General features: G+C 35.0%; 1 protein-coding gene and 1 long non-coding RNA gene across 5 annotated transcripts in view; one reads left to right on the top strand and one right to left on the bottom strand.

Annotated features, from left to right (window-relative positions):
* ANO3 (anoctamin 3) overlaps positions 1-21,520 on the bottom strand; it is a 372,891-nt gene that overhangs the window by 310,791 nt on the left and 40,580 nt on the right. The gene's annotated exons all lie outside the window — the stretch shown is intronic.
* Positions 16,142-20,100, top strand: LOC119865035. Its single transcript, XR_005375861.1, has 3 exons — positions 16,142-16,391; positions 17,006-17,082; positions 19,822-20,100. It is a non-coding gene; the product is annotated as an uncharacterized LOC119865035 (long non-coding RNA).

Here is a 21,520-nt window from a genome sequence, read left to right as displayed (position 1 = left end):
AGTGTTTCTGCCCAATTAACTTACAGAGGCGCAAGAGTAGTGCCTACTCATCTGTCTCCAGATGATGTCTTCCTATGCTTACCCTGCTCCCCGACAGTCTCCAGCCTCTCAATTACCTCTCCCTCCATTAGGCACCTTTCTAATTCTCCTCTTATATTTTTTCATCCATTCACATATAGATCAGTTCAGAAGCCTCATGTCAGATTATTGAGGTCTATCACTGATGACTGGTCTTCCCTAGCCAAGTCTCTGAGGCATTGAACAGGGTTCTGGGAGTGCTGGGCTCTCCTCTAGCATCTGGTGTGACTCTGCTGAGAATTGAGAACATTTTCATTATATCTTAGAAACGACTGTAGAGCACCTATGTCATCATGACTTAGTTGTTTGTTCCAGGAAAACTTAGCCTGGGTAAGATAAATCTGCAAACTAATGAATAACTTCACTGTTGGCTCTAAGAATTTCCTACTTAACAATATTTCTGAGTCACTAGTTTCCTCACTTGGGCAAAGAGTTTGATTATCAACAATAGTTCATTGGTCTCAACTTACTTCATGACTCTTGCTTTGTAGCGTCCAACAATCCTCAACTGATACCAATCTTCAACTGATATTTTCCCATTCCCAATCTGAACTCTTTTTAAAAACAATAACCAAAAATCATAAACCACTTGAGCTTGGACCTCAAAGTCCTGTAAATATCCTACTTCGGACTTGACTCATCTATCAAGGTGGTAGTCTTCACTACTAACATAACTTCAACTGACAAGTTACCTGGTAATATTTTGAGGTTTACCACCAGGAATGGAACTGGATTTGAGACTCCTAAGGATTCTGGTTCATGGGCAGTTAGGAGACCCATCTTACTGCCCATTTCCTAGTAATGCCACTGGGAAGTATTATTCTATCAGCTAAACATAGCTGGTCTAATCCATGAAATTAGAGATAGCAAACCATTTATAACATAATTTATCATATTCATCACATTCAGATGGTACTTAAAAATGAAACTGAATTTTTAAAATCTCATAAAGATAGATATATAAGCAGATTTATGTACTGAAGGATAAAAGTGTTAAACATCAGGATTGGAGACTGATTTTTGCAGGAAATATTTCTGTATGGTATGTTAATGTTTGATACACCCAAGACACCAAAATCCTCTCCTATCTTTTGTATCTTTGACCTCCTCTCAAGTATGTGGTCCAATTCTGATTCCTGCTAATAAGATTCAAAATAAACTAAAGGTGATAGTCTGAAAATGCATGGAAAACCCAAAGTATGACAAATAACTAAGATATCTAATATAAAGCAATAAATGGGCCATAATTAACATGTACCCACAAGATTCCATAAATACTGCATATTTAATCCTCACAATGATCCCCCCCAAAAATCCTAGTTGGAGTAGCTTCTCAAATACCACTACTAAAAATGGTGGCATGGAGATTTAAGTCTCTCTAAACCCATGGCCCATCCTCCACGTAACACCCACTGTCTCTAATAGTATTAAGCGGGTAATAATGTTATACAGAGGGATACAAAGTAAAATTAGAAGGACAGAATGCCTTTGTCGCCTGAGGATAAGATTAAAAAGTACTTACTCTAATCATCCCACAAACACTTTAGTAGTTTTTCTAATGAATCTCTTTAAGATATTTGGAAGAAATGCCAAACTCTAACCTACATGTCAGATCATTTCTTCATGGAGGGTAATAAGCAACATGGCTAAACACGTAATTACAGAGAAATAGCTCCAAGGATTGACCACAGTGTGGGCTTCTCTGTGGGCTTCAATTTGATTTCTGAATACATCCCTCAATTTGGGTAACTTCTCTAACCTTGATGAACTTGTTTCTTCATCTTTAAAACTGGAATATTGAAGCAAACCACAAATAATTGTGTGAAAACTAAATGAGATAAAACACGTTAAAAATGCTGTGCAGGAATGTTTAGAGCATAATAACATCTTCTGTCAAAATATTTAGTAACCCTGCTGAGCTTTATGTGATTTTTAGCCCCGTGGTGTTCAACTGGATATAGAAAGCTTGCTATTTATACTGATTGTTATTAAATCTTCTTAATATTTGCTTGATATGTGTTTCTTATAACAAGTCATTCAAAAAACAAATCTAGTCGCAAGTTGTTATTTAACGGTTAAAGACATATTCAAAATAGCATAACATAATGAATAATAAACAGAATTTTGAGTATTGTCAGCCACCAATAAAACCAATCCCAAGCCTCAGAAATAAATGTTCAGAAGTGCAGCATATAATAGATCTTAAAATATTTAGGTTCTCTGATCCCAAGAAATAGACTGAATTGGGCAGCTACAACCTTTACTTTTGGTGCAAGATAAAACTCGATAATACCTTTCCAGGAAATCCCACAAGGGTTCGTAAGTCAACAGCCTTGAAAGAAACACTCCAGCCTTGTGAAGGTTGAAAGCCTAGTATGCTAAATTTATTTCCAAATGGCTGAATTTACAATATGAAGCACAATCTGGTGTTGTAATTCGTTCTAGAATGAACTTGTAGCATACAGATGTCTTGGTTAGCATTTCACGTTAATGTTGAACAAACTTTCTTGTATTTTCACAAACTACCATCATGGTCCCTATGTGATCTACTTAATAACCAGTAGAACAGATGGAACAAACAAATGGGTGATTTGTGTCAGAGCCTCGTCTATGAAACCCAGGTAAGTCAGGGAGAGGCACAGGCTCATATATAACCACAAGATTTGCCTAAAGTTGGCAAACACCAAGTGGGGATGGCATAGTGGATTAGCAAGTGGATTATCTGGCCTTATATCCCATCTTTACCATTGATTGGCTATGGGGTCTTGGATAAAACTGTCATTAACTCTTAATTTCAATTTCCTCATCTGCAAAAACAAACAAAAACCCCAAAATACTTGACTAATTGATTTTTTAAGGTTATTTCAAAGTAAAGTATTCAATCATTGCAAATTGTTAAAATGCGTCCAATAAATTTCCTCTGTTTTCTCTTGTCTTTTTAATTTTATATATATATATATATATATATTATGTATAAAATTTGGTTTACTTCTGTGCATATATGTATATGTATATATACACAGAAGTAAACCAATATGCACACACACACACACACACACACACACACAGGTACACTTTGGCCAAGCTAGTGCATTGGCATGACAGTCTGACTACTCTGTTGTGTGTATGCACAGAGAGTGTTATGGGCCACAGCACTGGCTTCCATCAAAGACACTGCAGTGGAAAATGGTTTGCCTTTTATGGACATAGTCATCGTAAATGTGAAGTATTAAAGAAGGCTTTTGCTTCTGCGCTTTCATGCCAGACAGGATGGCTGCCACCCAAGTCTCGTTGGCCTGTGTGGAATCTGGCTTTCAATTAACTAAAATTTAACCAGGGATGCTCTCATTTGCACATTGTCCAAGTGTTTCTTTTAGGATCAGTGACATATGAGAGTCTTCTAGGTGGGATATTTAAATCATTTACCAGGCCACCAGCATCCTAGCATTCCATGTTAGATTTGAATTCTGTTCAGACTGCGGAAATAGCATAAAACAATCAAAAGTTTTATTTTTAATGAGACGTGGTTCACTGGTTGAAGGAGAAAAATAGGCATGGAATGTGTATAAATACATATGCATATCTGTCTGATACATATAAGGAGGGGTTTATGTGTGAGAAATGTTCAAATGTCTATGTGAGTAACACACCAAGCAGGTCATGGCATTCACTCTAGTGACTCACTTTTCTAAAGGAGGTGATGGAAGTAGTAGTATTCCACGGAAGAGTCTAAGAACTGCTTAAGTAATTAAAATATTAGAAAACCAAAATATATTGGGACACCAGGTAGCTCAGTGGTTGACCCTCTGCCTTCCGCCCAGGGCATGATCCTGGAGTCCTGGGATGGAGTCCTGCACTGGGCTCCCTGCATGGAGCCCGCTTCTCTCTCTCTGCCTATGTCTTTGCCTCTCTCTCTCTCTCTCTCTCTCCGCCTCTCATGAATACATAAAATCTTAAAAAAAAAGAAAGAAAACAAAAAAATGCAATTCCATGTTTGTCCTCAAGTTCCTTATTGGCCTTATTGAACAAGAGACTTTGAACTTTTACTTAAGAAACTAGAGAGAAAACTATCTAGAGAGTAAAAGAGACTTCCTATAAGGATTCTAGTAATCTATGGCTTTTCTAGGATGTCAGTATTTCCAGAATAACTTCTCAGGATGTTTTTTGTGTATTTTATACCCCAGAATCAGACTGAATTGGTCACTAAAAATATAATTTTAAAATTAGTATTAAATAATATGATTTTTTGAGTTTCTTTTTGAGTCAAGCTAAAGTTGAATTTAATTTTATAAAAGCAAAATACCTTGTAGTTTGCATAAGAGAATACTTCTTCTAACTGTGTATTTAAATCTTTGATATAGAAGTTTAGGATACATCCTTTTCTCTAGAAACAAACAAACATAAAGCGAATAACACTTTAAACATTTTATGCATTGAATATACATGGCGGTACCTCACTGACTTAAAATATGATTCCTTGCTGCCTTTTATTTTAAATATTCAATGCAGGGAAACACTGCCTCATTGATGGGAAACTCAGTTCAAACGTTTGTTTAGTGTTTGCAATGAATTATTAACTTCGATCTATAGAGAAAGAAACAGAACCAACCTCATTCTTCCTTTTGAATTATAAATTCATAGATATTGGGAGCTGGGAAATTCCTGAAAACATATGATTTAGTAGATTTCAAAGACCTTTCTAGAATTGGAAAGATCTAGAAGATCTAAATTGAAAATCTAGCATTAGATAGTTGTGCCTCAGATTGACCCAGAGCACACGAACAGATCTATTTCCATTCTGTACCTCCTTTTCAATTAGAAAATTTTCATTTTTTGTTTATTAAGATATATCTTATTTTTAAAAAAATCAAAACAAAACAGAAGGTGTGTCTGTGTGCGAACGTGTGTGTTTAAGATTTGGAAAGGAACTCATATAAAGCCACCCTCATTTCACAGATTAAGAAACTAATGCATGGAGAAGTTAAGTGAAATGCCCAGGGAGGAAAATAACTAGCTAGTGACAGAACTAAAAAGATAATTTAGTTCTCCTGATTATCAATTCTGTACCTCAACCCTATCTTTCAGGTGGCAAACTGCTTCAGTAATGAAGGACGGCAGGGATAAATCCAGCAGAATTTTTTTTTTTTCCCAGCAGAAATTTTTGCATGAAGTCAGCTTGCTGACAGCCTTTGTAAGCCTGAGGCAGTACACAAACTGGAAAAAAATATTCCTTGAAAGTTTAACCACTTAACTACAGTCTGTATACTGGAAATGAAAAGATTAAACAGGAATCATGAAGTATTTTGACCTGGGGTCAAAACATGTCACCCAGAGAGTGTTGTGCGATTAAGACCTATTCCCATCATGGGCCTCGTAGCTCAGAATACAGTCAAACCATTTGTCCTCCAGAGAGAGAAGATTCTACTCTTTCTCTATTTCTCTATATATTCACCAACACAAATGGGTGGAACAGAGGAGGCACATAGGAGGAGGCCAGGTGGAAAACATGGAGTGCTCAGAACTGGAAGAAAAAGAAAACTTCAAACACATGCAAAGAGAAAAGGAAGCTTTCTCTAGGTTATGAGCAAGGTTTTTCCCAAAGCAAGTGACAGAGAGACTCCTCAGCCAATACTCTATGTGCCAGCCTCCACTTCCCAACATTTCTCCCATAGGTAGATGGTAGTTCGGTGGGGCCAAGTGGATAGTTCCGACCAGTGGGCTGAAAGTACAAGTGACAGTGATATGGGCCATTGCCTCAGTGGAAGCAACAAATGTGTGTCCTTCATGTTCCTTCTTCCTTCTCTTGCTGTGAGAGTGGAGGTCACATGATGAGGGAACAAAGTCCTCAGTGGGTAAATCGAGGTCTCTGAGACACTGCAAGGAAGAAAAGTACAGAGGACTTTGCATGGGGGAGAAAAGGCACATCATTCGTGTTAAGCAACTAAGATTTGGGCACTTGTCTTGCAGCAGAGTTTAGTCTGTATTAGAGGGAAATTATTTTTAGGATTTAGTTAAGATTGTTTAATATAAATTTGTACAAATTTCATAAACAAAACAGCTTATATTCAGCATATTAAGTGTAGTGTAAGATATATGTTTAAAGACAATGCTTAAAAAATAAAGACTATGCTTAAAATATTTATATTTCCTTTTTAATTAGTCCTTTTAAAAACAAGGCATGAAAAAAATAAATAAAAAATAAAAACAAGGCATGACTTAGTTTAGCACAATCAACACAGCAATTAAGAATTAATATCAGGGGGCACCTGGATGGTCAGTAGGTTAAGCATCTGCCTTTGGCTCAGGTGGTGATCTCGGGTGGCGGGTGGGGGTTGGGTAGAGCCCTGCACCTGGCTCTCTGCTCAGCACGGAGTCCGCTTTTCCCCCTCCTTTTGGCCCTTGCCCCTGCATGTGCACTCTCTCATGTGCGCAGATAAATAAAATATTTAAACATTTTAAACATTTTAAAAATTAAAGAATATCAGAGTATCACTATATCCTGGTCAATACCATATATATGTATATATTATCTCCTATATTAATTACATAGTAAAATGTGTTCAATTGTCATTCCATGAATAAATTCAATTTTTTATAAGTAACTCTGTTGTCTTGACAAAGTCCTATGTAAACAAAACCCTGCAGGTATACAGTGTTATGGAATGATGTCTGGATTAAGTGGATCCTGCTCAACTATGGCAGTCAGTATCCACATACCCCACTGACAAAACTAGGTAAATTGGCCTCCATCAGAGAATATTTTGAACAGGTAGGCAAATATAAGTTGTTATATTTTTGCTTAAGCCATAGTACTAAAATAGAAGGAATGCAGAAATCTGAAGGCAATATAAAAAAATGGTACTTCCACAGAATAAAGAACGTCACAAAGAAATAAAAACTTCAGAGCTTCAAAAAAGTCACTTCAACCGATGATGTCTAAGTGAATAATATGTGGATACATAATCCTGTTTAGCTCTACTCATTGATTTCAAGGAGATGTAACTGAAAAGAAAGACTTCTTGAAAATCTTTTTCTTCTGCTATAATAAATATCATTTACATTTACAGTTTTCATTCAGTTTCTATACTTTGCTGTCATTCATGTAAGTAAATAAAAATCAAAGCCAATATCAAAGTCATAGGTAATAGCTTCATTTTAAAAAGAAAGCTAACTTGAAAGAGAGGAGTTTGTAAGATGTAAAGTTTAAATCCTTCTTCTTCAAAGTGACTGGAGTTCTAAACTAAATAAAACATCTAGATTTTCAATAAGACTCTCATCTCCTCAAAGCAAATAGAGAACACCAAGATGGTAATTGAATAAGGCTCCACCATTAATTGAGTTGAAACAGCAGTTTCTGCAAATGGCATTCCCTTCAACTCCCAAAGGTCTGTCTCTTGGTTTCAATGACTAACAAAGCCACAGTGTTTACGATTCTTAGTCACTGAGTACTTGACAAGTGTATTCCCCTTTGGGCACTGGTACGTGAATACACAGCTCAGCAAAATTAAAGGAAGTTTATAAACAGACAATATACACATAAAAATTTAGTATCTGGTAAAAAGTGGCATTCAAATCGCTGGGAAAAATGAAATATTAAAACACATAGGTGGACGACTGGTTCACCATTGGGGGTGGGGGGAGACAGTACTATATCTCTACCTCGTACTATACATAAAAATAAACTTCAAATAAATCAAAGATTTAAAAGTAAGAAAACAACACTAGATGTCAGTATATCTGACCTTTCTACCTCAGTGTGAGGAAAGGCCTTTTCAGTGGAGTCAAAAATTCTGATATATTTGAAGAAATTATTAATAAATTTGATTACATGAGGAAAATAACATTACAAGTAAAATCAAAACAATGTAAAAAAATCCAGAGAAAATGTTTTCAATATATGTCATAGAAAATGGACGGAATCTCTACTATGCAAAGGACTCTTAAAAATCAGGGAAATAAATATAAAAAATTCAAGAGAAAAACAGGCAACTGACATGAGCAGTTTAAGAAATACAAGCTAGCCCTAAAACATGACAAAACATTATAGTTTCCGTTCATTAATACTAAAACTACACTTCAGATACCATTTTTCATTTATCAGATTGATGAAGTTTTGAGAAATTTGACGCATTCTGTTTACAAGTCTGTGATTTAACAGGCTCTCTCTATATTGCTGATAGAGATATAACATCTTACCACCCACTGGAGTAGAAACTGATAAGAATAAAGCAACAGGTCACTTGTGTGGCTCAGTTGGTTAAGTGTCAGACTCTTGATTTTGGCTCAGGTCATCATCTCAGGGTTGTGAGATCAAGCCCTGCCTTGGGTTCCACACTGGGCATGGAGCCTGCTTGAGAGTCTCTCCCTCCTTCTCTCTGCCCCTCCTCCCCTCTCTCCCAATCTAAAAACAAAACAAAAAAAAACAAAACAAAATCAAAAACAAAAAAAACCCAAACCTGAATAAAACAACAACAAAAGCAAACTAAACTCTCCATATTGGTTGACCTAACATACTCCTTCTAGGAATCAACATGACAAGTCATCTTCCAAAATAGCATATATACAACCAAACACATACAATTATTCATTTGACATTAGTTATAAAAACAAAACATTGGGAACATCCTTTGCCTTTTGCTCATATGTAAAGAAATCACTTGATAAATTATGATGCATTCCCACAGTGAAGTACTGTTACTACACAGCTATAAAAAGAGAAGAGTCTTCATGAAGTGATACGGAGTGATTTCCAGGGTATATTATTACTTCAAAAAAGCAATATGCCCAAGAGCATATATTGTATGCTACTCTGATTTTTTAAAATAATTGAGAAGTAAAAAAAATATATATATATATATAATCTTATTTTTTCAAAACTAAAAAACACAGTAACAATAATCCAGAATTAATCAAAGTGGGTGTCTACAGGGTAGGAACAGGGAAGAAAGAATAGCAAAGGGAATGTGACTTTGCTAAATACATTTTTGAATTTTTAATCCTGTTGATATTTTCTATATACAAAGTAGAAGATTTGATCAACAAGGATAAAGAAAAATCATAAAATGGACATTAAATCATAAAATTGAATATAAGCACATATGATTAATATAAAATGCATATCAAATTGATAAAATAAGCATAGTGTAGTTGGAGGAGGGGAGAAAAAAGAAAATAATTGACCCAAATACCTGAACTATACACTGCTAGTGGAATACAAGAAAAAATGACAACAAAAAAGTGAAGAAATCTTGAATATTAATGGTTGGTTTGTTGTTAGTATAGCAGTTCTTAAAGTAGTTTTTAGTGGTCTACATAGTACAGAGCAAGTACAAAAAGTAGTTTTGTGAACCAAAGATTTCCCTTAGAGACAGGAGACACACAGATGAGAAGAAATAGAGGAAAATGTGGCTTTGGGTTGAAATCGTGAATATCAGTGCAATTTCTTTATGTATAAAAATATATTTTCCTAATACTGTGCACTAAAAAGGCCTAAAAACATCGACTCCTAGAAGCAACACATCTAGTGCTTACATCTTTATTTCTAAATAGCATGACTCATGGAGAAGACCAGGTCTTTCAGGAAAAATGGTTGATTCTACGTCTATGTGGGGGAAAATTTATAGCAGGCCGAGACCACGTTATGTGTCAAAGGGTAAAGAGTAAAGGCAAAGTAATGGGACTTGTTAAAGGACCCAGATGCCTGCTTGAAGAGACTGGTGCAATTTGACAAATTTCAACGTCAAATGAAATTACGACAGCAAAGGATTGTATCCTATTGGATTTTAAAAGAACAACAACAAAATACATTCATTTATAAGTTCACCAAAAGGTATACATGCAAAATAAAAGATATATATGCTAAAATGTTCATGAGGTTATTTTTATGCTATAATCCTTTGAATTTCTCTGGTGTTGGTTATTACTTTTCCTCCTTCATTTCTGATTTAATTTGAGTTCTTGAAGAGTCTGACTAAGGGTTTATTAATTTTGTTTATCTTTTCAGAGACCAGCTCCTGGTTTCATTGATCCTCTCTATTTCATTTATTTCTTCTTTAATATTTTTTCTTTCGTTTGGTGGCTTTGTAAATAAACCTTAGAACTATGTGCAATGTATGATCTTGGTGGTGTGTACGATTTAAAAAAAAGAAAATGAAAAGAAGAAGAAGAAGAAGAAGAAGAAGAAGAAGAAGAAGAAGAAGAAGAAGAAGAAGAAGAAAGAAGAAGGAAGAAGAAGAAGAAGAAGAAAAAAAAAAGAAGAAGAAGCTGTATAAGATATTATTGGGACAACCAGGGGATATGAATGGGAAATATTAATGTTAAAATTTTTAAGTGTAATATTTCTATTTAAGTTACATAGAAAAATGATTTTTTCTATAAGGAATAGGAGATGAAATATCTAGAATTGACATGGTTAATAAAACTTGCACTTCATTTTTCAGCAAAATGAATAAAAATATGGCAAAATGTCAAATATCAATGTAGCTTGGTGAAAATAAAGGTGTTCATTGTGCTTTTTACTGAACATTTTTTGAGGACTACAAGTTTTTAAAAACGAGGTAAAATAAAAAAGATAACAGAATGGCTTCTGGAATGGTTCTAGGCCTCTTGGCTCCTGGGTTCCTGGTATCCTTTCCTTTTCCATGTACTGGAGGAGGAAACCATTTAGTTGGTGGGGGTTCTCACTGGCTACTGTGCATAAAATCATCAGAAATTTTTGTTAACATTGTAGATGCTGAAGCCACCCTCAGAGATTTCTGATTCAATAGCCAGGATAGGAATCAGGTATTTGTGTTTGTAAGCACTGATTCAAGCACTTCTGGTAGAATTGAAGCTAGCAGTCACATTTTGGGATGCTGGTGGTTCTCAAACCTAGATGACCACAATCATCTGGGAGATTTTATTTTCTATTTATTTAGTTTTTAATTTTATTTTTTAAATTTATTTATTCATCAGAGACACAGAGAGAGAGGCAGAGACCCAGGCAGAGGGAGAAGCAGGCTCCATGCAGGGAGCCTGATGCAGGACTCGATCCCAGGACCCTGGGGTCACAACTTGAGCCGAAGGCAGAAGCTCAGCTGCTGAGCCGCCCAGGTGTCCCTAACTGGGAGACTTTAAAAAGTACTTATATCTGGGCCTCATTTGAGATTTTTTTTCCTTTAAGTCAGAATCTCTGGAATGAGATTAGGTATTCAAATCACAAAAACCCCAAAGAAGCAGATAGAATCAAAACAAATTCAGTTTCCCATAAGATCTTGATTTGAGGTTCACTTGATTTCAGATTCATAGAAGGACACTGGTGTTCTTTGCCCAGGAAATATTCTGATGGCTATTCATGATGAAGTTTTCTGTTTCTGAGAATAGTTAAAATCACAATGGAGAACTCTCAATTGCTTTTTCAGGAAAAAAGATAACTTTAGTTAATCAAACAAAAATGAATCTTTTATATAAACAATAGATTTTATCTTTAAATCTTTGCTATTATATGGAATCTTCCTTTTTTTGATTTATTTCAGCTTTCCTTTGTTCTCTGTAAATCAAAGAAATATGATATGTGAGAATTCTTACATATAAGCATCAAAGCCTGTATTTTTGCAAAGAATATATAATCTGGGTAGATCATGCATAAAGAAAAAAAGCTTTTTTTTTCCCCCCTCTCTTCTCCAACAAGAGAGAGGAGAATGGGAAAGAGATTGATAAGAGATTGATTACATCCAGGCTGGCACGTCTGGCTAATAAACATACTGTTTTTCTAGCTGAGAATTTTCACTGGCCATGTCTTCGCTTTGGCATTTCTTCAGAGTCTTCAAAATACAGCCCCCAAATCATATGCAATAGAGTCACTCAGGTTATTTCTTAAAAATGGAGATTCTTGCCCCAAACCAAAACAGAGCATCAGAGTGTCTGGAAGTAAAGCCACATGGAGTCTGCATTTTAACAAGCTCCTGGGGTGATGATTATATACAATTAGAATAAACACCAAAAATTGGGAAACGCTGATGCATTATTCATCTATGATTCTTAAATGTCTGATTGGTATATTGGGATATTCCTTGGAATATTCCTCTTTTCTAAACAATAGTAATGATCATGGCTATCATTTCGTTAATGTTCATATTGAGCTAAGTGCTTTGCATTTACCATTAGATTTAATCTTCACAACAGTGCTCTGAGGGATGTATTTTCTGTCCACTTCTAGAATGAGGAAATATAACTTCAGATTGTGGAGCACACTTGCTAGATGGTCTGTAAACTCAGGGCTAGTAATCCCAGCCAGCTGTGTTAGATTACAAAGCCCAAGATTTTTACCTGCTGTTAAACAACTTTGCATTAAAACTTTTTTGGTAGATGATTTGTACAGACGGATGATAGCTGGCTAGCCCCATAGTTATTAATGGATGAACAGAATGATGCATAAATACATGAAGAGGTGAACTGTGTGTGGGAAGTAATGGGCAACACGGAGAAGTATGAAGTGCGTGCTATGGAGCAGAATAGGAAGAGAAATGCAAGATTGGCCATGGAGGGAAATGTTTTATGAAGGGGGAGGCATTTCTGTATGAGGCCTTGAAGATTAAGTAAAAGATGAACAGCAGAGACCTACAGAGCAGATTCATATGGATGGAATAACATATATGGAGAAATAGAGGTAGGAAAGCATGAAGATGGAAGAAGAAACAACATGTTACAATATGTAAGGTAAAGAGCAGAAGACAATAGTAAAAAAAAAAAACAAAAACAAAAAAGGACTAGATATTTAGGTTGAGGGAAGATCATATTGGCCCTTCAATGTTAGTTTAATTAATTTGAACATGATTCAGGAGGCAAAGAAATGTTTACAACAATTTCAATTATCATCAATCCCTCTCTTTCTCTGCTTTTGTTTCTCGCCTGAAATACTTATCCTTTGATCATCTGCTTGGAAAATTAGGCATCTGTCAAATCTCATTTCAGATTGTCATATCTCCGCTCATTTTCCTTGAAAACTCCCTATTCTGCATCTCACCTCAAAGCTTAATTGCATCTTACTTATCCTTGTCCTGGTAAAATTATATTCAAACTTTGATTGTAGCAGAGTAATTAAAAATGTGGGCCCTGGAGTGAAGATCTTACCTGGATTAGAATCCCAGCTCTACCACTTGCTTTCTAAATAGCCTAAGTGATTCACACCCCCTTTGCCTCAATTCTCTTATCTGTAAAATTGAGATTATTAGTACTACATGATGAGATTATAGGAATTATTAAGTAAGCTATACAGAATAGTATATTAGTTTCTGTAAACATAGTAAACGCTTTGCAAATACTAGCTATTACTTGCTACTATGTTGGCATTTATTATTTGAACTAAAGATATTGGTCTACATGTTTCTTACTAAAGAGTAATTTCTTTAAAGGCAGGAATATATGAAAGCATAAATAAGGAAAACACCTAAGTGTTTATTATTAACGTGCACAGAGTTAGTATGATATGTATTTGTTTGTTGGGTAGATATGTGAGGAGTATAGAATCCTATGGTGAAGTTTAGGACCACAGACTAAATCAGGGGCTATATTTTGAGGCATGGAGCTTTTTTTTAGGAGCCATGGCACTTCGGATTACTTTTTCATCTAAATCCAATCATATTTCAGAAATGCCCATTATTAGGATGAAGCAGAAACTGTAATAGAAACTATCTCACACAAGCATATATGTGAAAAAAACACACAGCTTGACTTTCTGGGGAACCCCCCATACTGTTCTCCATGGTGGCTGTACCTTCCCACCAACAGTGTAAGAGTCTCCCTTTTCTCCACATTCTCACCAACATCTGTTGTTTCTAATGTTGATTTTAGCCATTCAGATACGTGCGAGGTGATGATATCTCATTGTATTTCGCTTTGTATTTCCCTGGTGATCAGTGATGTTGAGCATCATTTGATGTGTCTTCTATTAGCCATAGGAATATCTTCTTTGGAAAAATGTCTATTCATGTCTTCTGCCTATTTCTTACCTAGATTATTTGAGTTTTTTGCATGTTGAGTTTGATGATACTTTATAGTTTTTGGATACTAATCCTTTATCAGATATGTCATTTGCAAATATCTTCTCCCATTCTGAACATTTGCCTTTTAGTTTTGTTGATGGCTACCTTCGCTGTGCAGAAGTTGCGTATCTTGGTGAAGTCCCAATATTCTTATTTTTCTTTCATTCTCTTTGTCACCAGAGACCTACCTAGTAAAACATTGCTGTGGCTAATGTCAAAGAGGTTACTGCCGGCGTTCTCCTCTAGGACCGCAACAACCTGGATGGAGCTAGAGGGGATTATGCTAAGTGAAATAGTCAGAGAAAGACAAATGCCATATGATTTCACTCATATGTGGAATTTAAGAAACATAACAGATGAACATAGGGGGTAAAAAAAAAAAAAGAGAGGCAAACCATAAAACAGACTCCTAATGGGAGAGAACAAACTGAGGGTTGTTAGAGGGGTGGGCGGGGGAGGGGTTAGATGGGTGATGGGTCTTAAGGAAGGCACTTGTGGTGAGCACTGGGCGTTGTGTGTAAGTGTTGAATCACTCAATTCTACACCTGAAACTAATATTGCACTGTGTGTTAGCTAACTGGAATTTAAATAAAAACTTGGAAAAATAATAAAATTAAAACATCTTATATGATTAAAAAACAAAAATAAAATAAATAAAAATAAATTGAAATGCTATTTGCCAAAGTCATTGTTGCCCATGTGAAGCCTCAGGTTACCTCAGTTCTGGGAGAACATGCCAATGTGTTGCAGTATTTTTTCTGGGTCTTCCTGTTCTCATTATAGCATTGAATCTGCTCTTTGCATTTAACATATGACTTAATGGTCATGTTTGAAGCCTGAGGAATCTCAAACAGGATATTCAAGCGCAGTAAGATGTCTCTTTTCACAGTGGGGCAAGAGCTTTAGATTGGGTCAGGGGAATTATTGAGTTCCTGTCATCTATTAAGTTTAGAAGAAATGTAACATGCTATTTACCCAAGCATTGGAAATAAAGAAAGCATATTTAAAGGACACATTTTAGCAAAGTTTAGCTCCAATATTTTGTATTTCTGGGGACCAATTTCAATTAAAACGATCCTCAAGAGGCAGAGGAAATTGGGGACAAGGTGCTACGTTTGCACTTTATATAATTTCTGGCATGTAGTCTTCAGCACTCATATACTTAGCATCTTTGAAATAGCCCAGTGTTTTATTTTTCTATAATAGCACTGAAAATGCGTTTCTGAAAAACAGTTATACTATCAAGGGAAGCATTGGTATGATTAAAAATATGAACATTGCTCAAAACTGAGTTTTTTTTTTAAACTGAGTTTTTATGGACAATTTTACTGGATATGTGGGGATCACACTTGTGCTTTTTTATTTATGCACAAGGGTCACCATGAGAATGAGAAGTACGGTCACTGAACAATAATCATGATAACAATAATAGCTAATATTGTCAAATGTTTACTATGTACTATGCATTACCATAAACACTACAGGGGAATAAACTCATTTAGTTATCTTTGCAATAACTGTATGATGTAGGCACTATAATTATTTTGATTTTTCAGATGAAAAGGCAAAAAGGAGTGAAGTAATTTGTTCAAGTAAGCAGCTAAGCCAGAATTAGCCTGGTGATCTAGCTCCACAGCCCATGATTTTAACCGTTGTATTAAACATAAACATACCATACTATACAACCCTATAATATACTACTTTATTGTAAATGCATTTTTTTCATGAAGTATCAATTTGATTTCCCATTTAATCTAGCAATGGAAATAACTACAGTGAAAATGTTAAATTAAGGAGACTAACTTCCGGGAATATTTTAACTATGCAAACTTTAGGGTGCTCATCATTTTTCATTCTTCACTCAACAAGTATTTCTTGAGCACTTAGTATGTGCCAGACACTTAGCTGAGCCCAAAGTTATGGTGGAGACCACGTTGGACAAGTGCTGGGCACTCAGGGGACCAAAGTAGAAGGACAAGGTGACAACATAATGACAATCACCAAGGAAACGAATGAATCAACTTCAGTCCTGAGGAAAATGAAATGGACCCCAGAGGATGTAATCAAGGAGAAAGGCTGCTTCAATAACATGGGAGGAAAGTCTTTTTGATGGGGTGACATTTGAGTTGAGTCCTTGGTTGTGAGAAGGGGCCACCCAAGAAGCTGATCTACAGAAAAAGAGTTCCAGGAAGAAAGGACAGCCAGAAGAGAGCTGTGAAGGCAAGACAGTGCTACGCTTTGCAACAAGCAATAGAAATCTCTCAGCCACAAGTCATGACTCATTTTCAGAAGGTTGGATGTAAATGGAGATGCAAATTAGCCCTGCTTCTTGCTGCGATAAAACAGAGCTCTACTTAGCATAAATGGGAGGTCACCAACTTGTCCCCACATGAATAACAATGTGCTTGGGGTATTATTTTTCTGCTTAAAGTAGCAATGTATTATCATATAAATGATTTAATAATGTCTTGATGCATTTGTGAATATATAATACGATTTTCATTAAATAAGAGATGTCAGATTCAAAAACCTGAATACAAATCCATAAATGACTTTTAATCCAAATTATAATTAATATAAATATCGAAAAATTCTAGACAAAAATTAAGAAAATTCCATGAAATGCTTAGAGGAGTTGTCTATATTTAGTAGAACTTTGGATTCAGATTTTCCATATCTTGGATAATATTTGAAATAACTGTCCAAAAATAGAGTAATAGTTAAATAGTATCCAGACATAATGAATTTCTAGGCAACAAGTGATGTTTGCAATGATCTGTAAAAATATAAAGACCCCTCAATCCTCCTTCCTCTGCTCTACATTATTTTTTACACACAACACCTATCAGCTTCTAAAATACTATGTAACGTTCATATTCATATACTTCATGGATTTTCTACTCTAGGATGTGATCAACACCAGGGCAGAATCATTGACAGTTTTGTTCAATTATATGAAGACTAGAACATTTCCTGGCACTCAGTAAGTACCTAACAAATGGGCAATAAGTAAATAACTTAAAATGTTTTGAGGATGCAAATTTTAGAGACTATTAATAAGTCAGATTACTTCCTATGTCTTTTCAGTTTTAATGTACGATGCTAAATTAAGAGCACTGATTTAAAAACCTAATTTTGAACGTACTGAAAAAAAAGTATGTCATACTAAGTAAATACAAATTAACCAGTTTTTAGCTTTAAATTTAAGAGAGATTCCCATAGAAATTGTTCCTATAGAAATTGTACTGACAAAGTAAATGAGCAAATTTCCTCTTTGCGATTTCCACAAGCTAAATGGACAAGCTAATCTAATTAGGTTAATATGCTACACATCCTGTAAGTTCAGTCCTGTGTTAAACACAAGCGCGCGCACACACACACACACACACACACGATGTTATCACAAAAGATAGTAGTAGAGGTGGAGATTGATATTTTCATAAAGAGATTCACGAAACTGTTTGAACTTCTAAACTTTGGTTTAAAAAATTGCTACACAACCTATCTCATGGTTCCTGTAAACAATCCAGTTTTTGTCTGCCATATTCATGTAAGAGAAGGATTTTTTTATTTTAGAATCGGTCCAACTCTTACATCTCCCACTAACTTATGACATTCATAAACACTTTCATCTGAGCACAGTAAAATGTTTAAGTAAAGATTAAAGACTGATATGCAATGTGCTAAGTTATAAACTACAGAATAAAGGTTAGAATAAAAAAAACCTTGGCATCTAAATTTTGGTACATGCATTTGGGCATATATAGCTTTTCTGTTACTAATTATTTTCACTTTATTAAGAGAATAGATGTCTGGATGTCTGTCATAGAACCTTTTACCTACACTTAAAAGATGTAAAGAGTAAAGCTCTTCACCCTCATTATAAAACCAGAAACAGACACCGTTTTGTTTGTTCTTCATCTATGACTTGTGCTTTTTAGAAAAAGAAAAATATCTTCAGATATATTTGAGAATCATTTAAAAAAATTACAATTTCTTAAGATTTACCTTGTTTTATTTGTAAAATCTCGAAATAAAATTATCTAAGATGTTCTGCAATAAGAAACATATTTTGACAAATATATAAGTATAAAGTATGAAACATTGACAAAAAGAAAGTAAACAAAATTTTTAAAAATCAAAATAAAATAAAATTTTATTTTATTCCCCAAAATGTTTCAGGGAAATGAAAAATATAATTTGAAGCTTACCCCCTCCAGATGCTGTATGTAAAGATTCCATAGTAATTCTACTTAATCCTAACAATGTACTTAGTAGGAAATGTAATTAGAATCAATTATATAGAATTAAAAACCCAGATTTTAGAGATGATAAGCAAACTGTTAATATCACATAAATGAAAACTCCGGAATTCACACCCAGTTTTGTCATACTTCAAAATCTTAATTACTCAATGCATGGGATCATGATAGAGAAGGGCTCAGAATAATAAGAAGAAATTATAACTATAATAAATGAATAACTAATTTGATAATTATTTGATAATTATAACTTGATAATTATAGATTATGAATAACTGAGTTTGGGTAAAAGTATATATTTTTCCTAAATTAAAAAGAAATTGAAACCGCATGTAGCCCTATTTCTGACTCAATAAGAATTAGAGTAAATGAATCTAGTACTTGGTAATTGAATACTTTCCAGACATTTGAGTTAGTATTTCACACCATCAAATCTCACAGATTTGAGGAATGCACACATATTTCTTTCATAAAAGGTTTGTCCTTTTAAAACTTTCAACCTTTTTTGAAACAATACAACAACAAGAAAAAACTTTTGAAGAATGCATTGTTGATGAGAATGCAAATTGGCACAATCTCTTTTGAAGGGAATTTAGCAAAAATCAACAAAACTACACATGTATTTGCATTTTGATCTAGCAATTTCACCTCTGGGGATTTTATTTATAACACTATGAAAAATATATATACAAGTTTGCCTATTGAATCATTTTTTAAAAGATTTTATTTATTTATTCATGAGAGATTCAGAGAGAGAGGCAGAGATACAGGCAGAGGGAAACTCAGGCTCCATGCAAGGATCCGAATGCAGGACTCGATCCCGGGATGAGCCAAGACAGATGCTCAACCACTAAGCCAGACAGGTGTCTCTGAATCATTTTTTATAAATGTAAAATATTGAAAACAGCCTGAATGATTACATATAGAAAGATGATTTAAAAAACTATGATGCATTTTCAAGGTGGAATAGTATGTAGCTGTAAAAACAGAATGAGAGCTCTACAAATACTCTGTTTATATGAAAGATAATCTATAGAATTTTACAAGGAAGAGGAAATAAGAATATATATACATACTTGCTCATTGTGCGAAAAAAACCCCACAGAAAGATAAATTCCATTATATTGAAATTGGCGACCTTCAGGAGGTGCACGGAATCAGAGTGAAAAGGGTAAAAGAGATGGAGGAAAGTGATATTCCCCTGAGTATCCTTTTGCCTATATATCTGGCTTTAGACCCATGGTAATGCTTCACATTTATAAACAAACAAGAAAATGAGTAGAAAGAATCAACAAAAGTGTTGGTAGTGGACAAAAAATGGAATACATATATGTGTATCATATATATCACATATGCATATACACACATTTAATAAAGGAATTGTATCAATGCTAACTTACTGATTTTGATCATTGTGCTATGGTTATACATAAGAATAAAATATTCACTTTTTTATATAGGAAAAGGGACAACCGTGTCTGTAACTTTCTTAAATACCTTCTAAGACATAGAGGAGAAGCTGAAGGGATGTGCTACGGGGAGTGCGTATGTCTGTAAATCACCTGTGAGGCATGCTGGCCATTGATAAAGTAGGTAGAGTCTATGCATGATCACTATGTTAGCTTCAGTGCTTCTGGCTCTGTGTTTAAACTGCTTTAAAAATTCTGTAAATAACACATTTAGTTTTATCTCAGAATCTATCTTTTCCATGATGTCAAGGACAGTGTATCTGGAGCCTACTATTGCCTCAAAGCAATCTCCCAATGGCAGTCTGGGCCCAGATATTCAAACTGAGTGAAAAACAGAAAGCAGCATATGTGACATAGGTAAGTATTTAATAAAAACAATATAGGAACCACATGCAGCACTAACTTAATCTCTGTAAGATTTTAGGAATGTGAACAAAAAAGGCTTGGAATAATAGCCGTAATATATCCTGAAATCGGAGATGGGTATTCATTCTGAGGGGAACTATAACACTGAGCAATTCTCCTACAAACTCTTATTGTTAAGGATTTCTGGCTGCAAAGACAGAAACCAGATTGAAACTGACATAAGCAAGACAGGAAATTATTGACTCCTATAAAGAAGCAGCCAAGGGCTAAGAGTTTTTTTCAAGAACACCCGGGTCAAGGACCTCCAATGATATTATTGGTTCACTTTTCCTCCTCTTCACTCTGCCCTCCCCTTTCTCAGCTTCATTGTCAGGCAAACTCTCTCTACAGAATGAGCAGGTAGGTCCCTGGCAGCTCCAGGAGTGCATATCCTCAGCTTACACCTCCTTCTTCCCCCTTCTTTGGAGGGGCATCTACACTTGACTCTTACGGGTTCAAATTAAGTTATACTTGCATCCACTGACCAAAACCAAGGTGACAATTATTGTGCTAAATATGACCATCTCTAACCAGACCTTACAGAACTTAAACAGGGAAGGTTCCTTAGAAGAAAAATTGAGGCTCATTTATTAGAAGGGCAGGGTGGGGTGGGGGGGAGTTGTTCCTTCCTCAAAGCAGGTTTACTTGATAAAGCCAGCTTCAAACGGAAAAGAACAAATACATATAAAATGTTTCACTATAGCCCCGTTTCTGTATCAGGTGCCTTAAATAAAAATCAACTCAAAGATTTACAAGTTGCCTGAATTCATGCACCTTAGAAGATGCAGAATAATACTTTAACTGGCTCAGAACAAGCTATAATTATATAATAATAATGATAATACATAACATGTATTGACTACTATCTGGCAAGAACTATGTCCAGTATCTTACATTCATAACCCTAATCCATGTTTAAAAATAAGATTATGAGGCAGGGCTCATTATACTCATTTTATTCAGGAGGGAATTGAGGCATATAGAATTCAAGTTGTGTTTCAAAAGATATATGGGTTATGAGAAGAAGCCCTAGAGGCTTAATTCTGATTCATAACATTCTCTTACCCTTGTGTTGACAAGTGTAGTTTATTACTCTTCTGTTTTTGAGCAATAATGCCACTAATTGAAGATGGTTGGTTCACTACTATTGATCAGTATGTCAGAGACAAAGTTGGACAAGTTACCTTCTCAGAAATCATAGACTATGAATTCTACTGAATCTCCATCAAAACAAAGGAATAATATGAATATGCAAGGCGATAGTGGGTCACTGGCGACTTGTCTG

Source organism: Canis lupus, chromosome 21, assembly GCF_011100685.1.
Source record: "Canis lupus familiaris isolate Mischka breed German Shepherd chromosome 21, alternate assembly UU_Cfam_GSD_1.0, whole genome shotgun sequence".
Classification (NCBI taxonomy): domain Eukaryota; kingdom Metazoa; phylum Chordata; class Mammalia; order Carnivora; family Canidae; genus Canis; species Canis lupus.
This window is presented reverse-complemented; position numbering and strand designations above follow the sequence as displayed.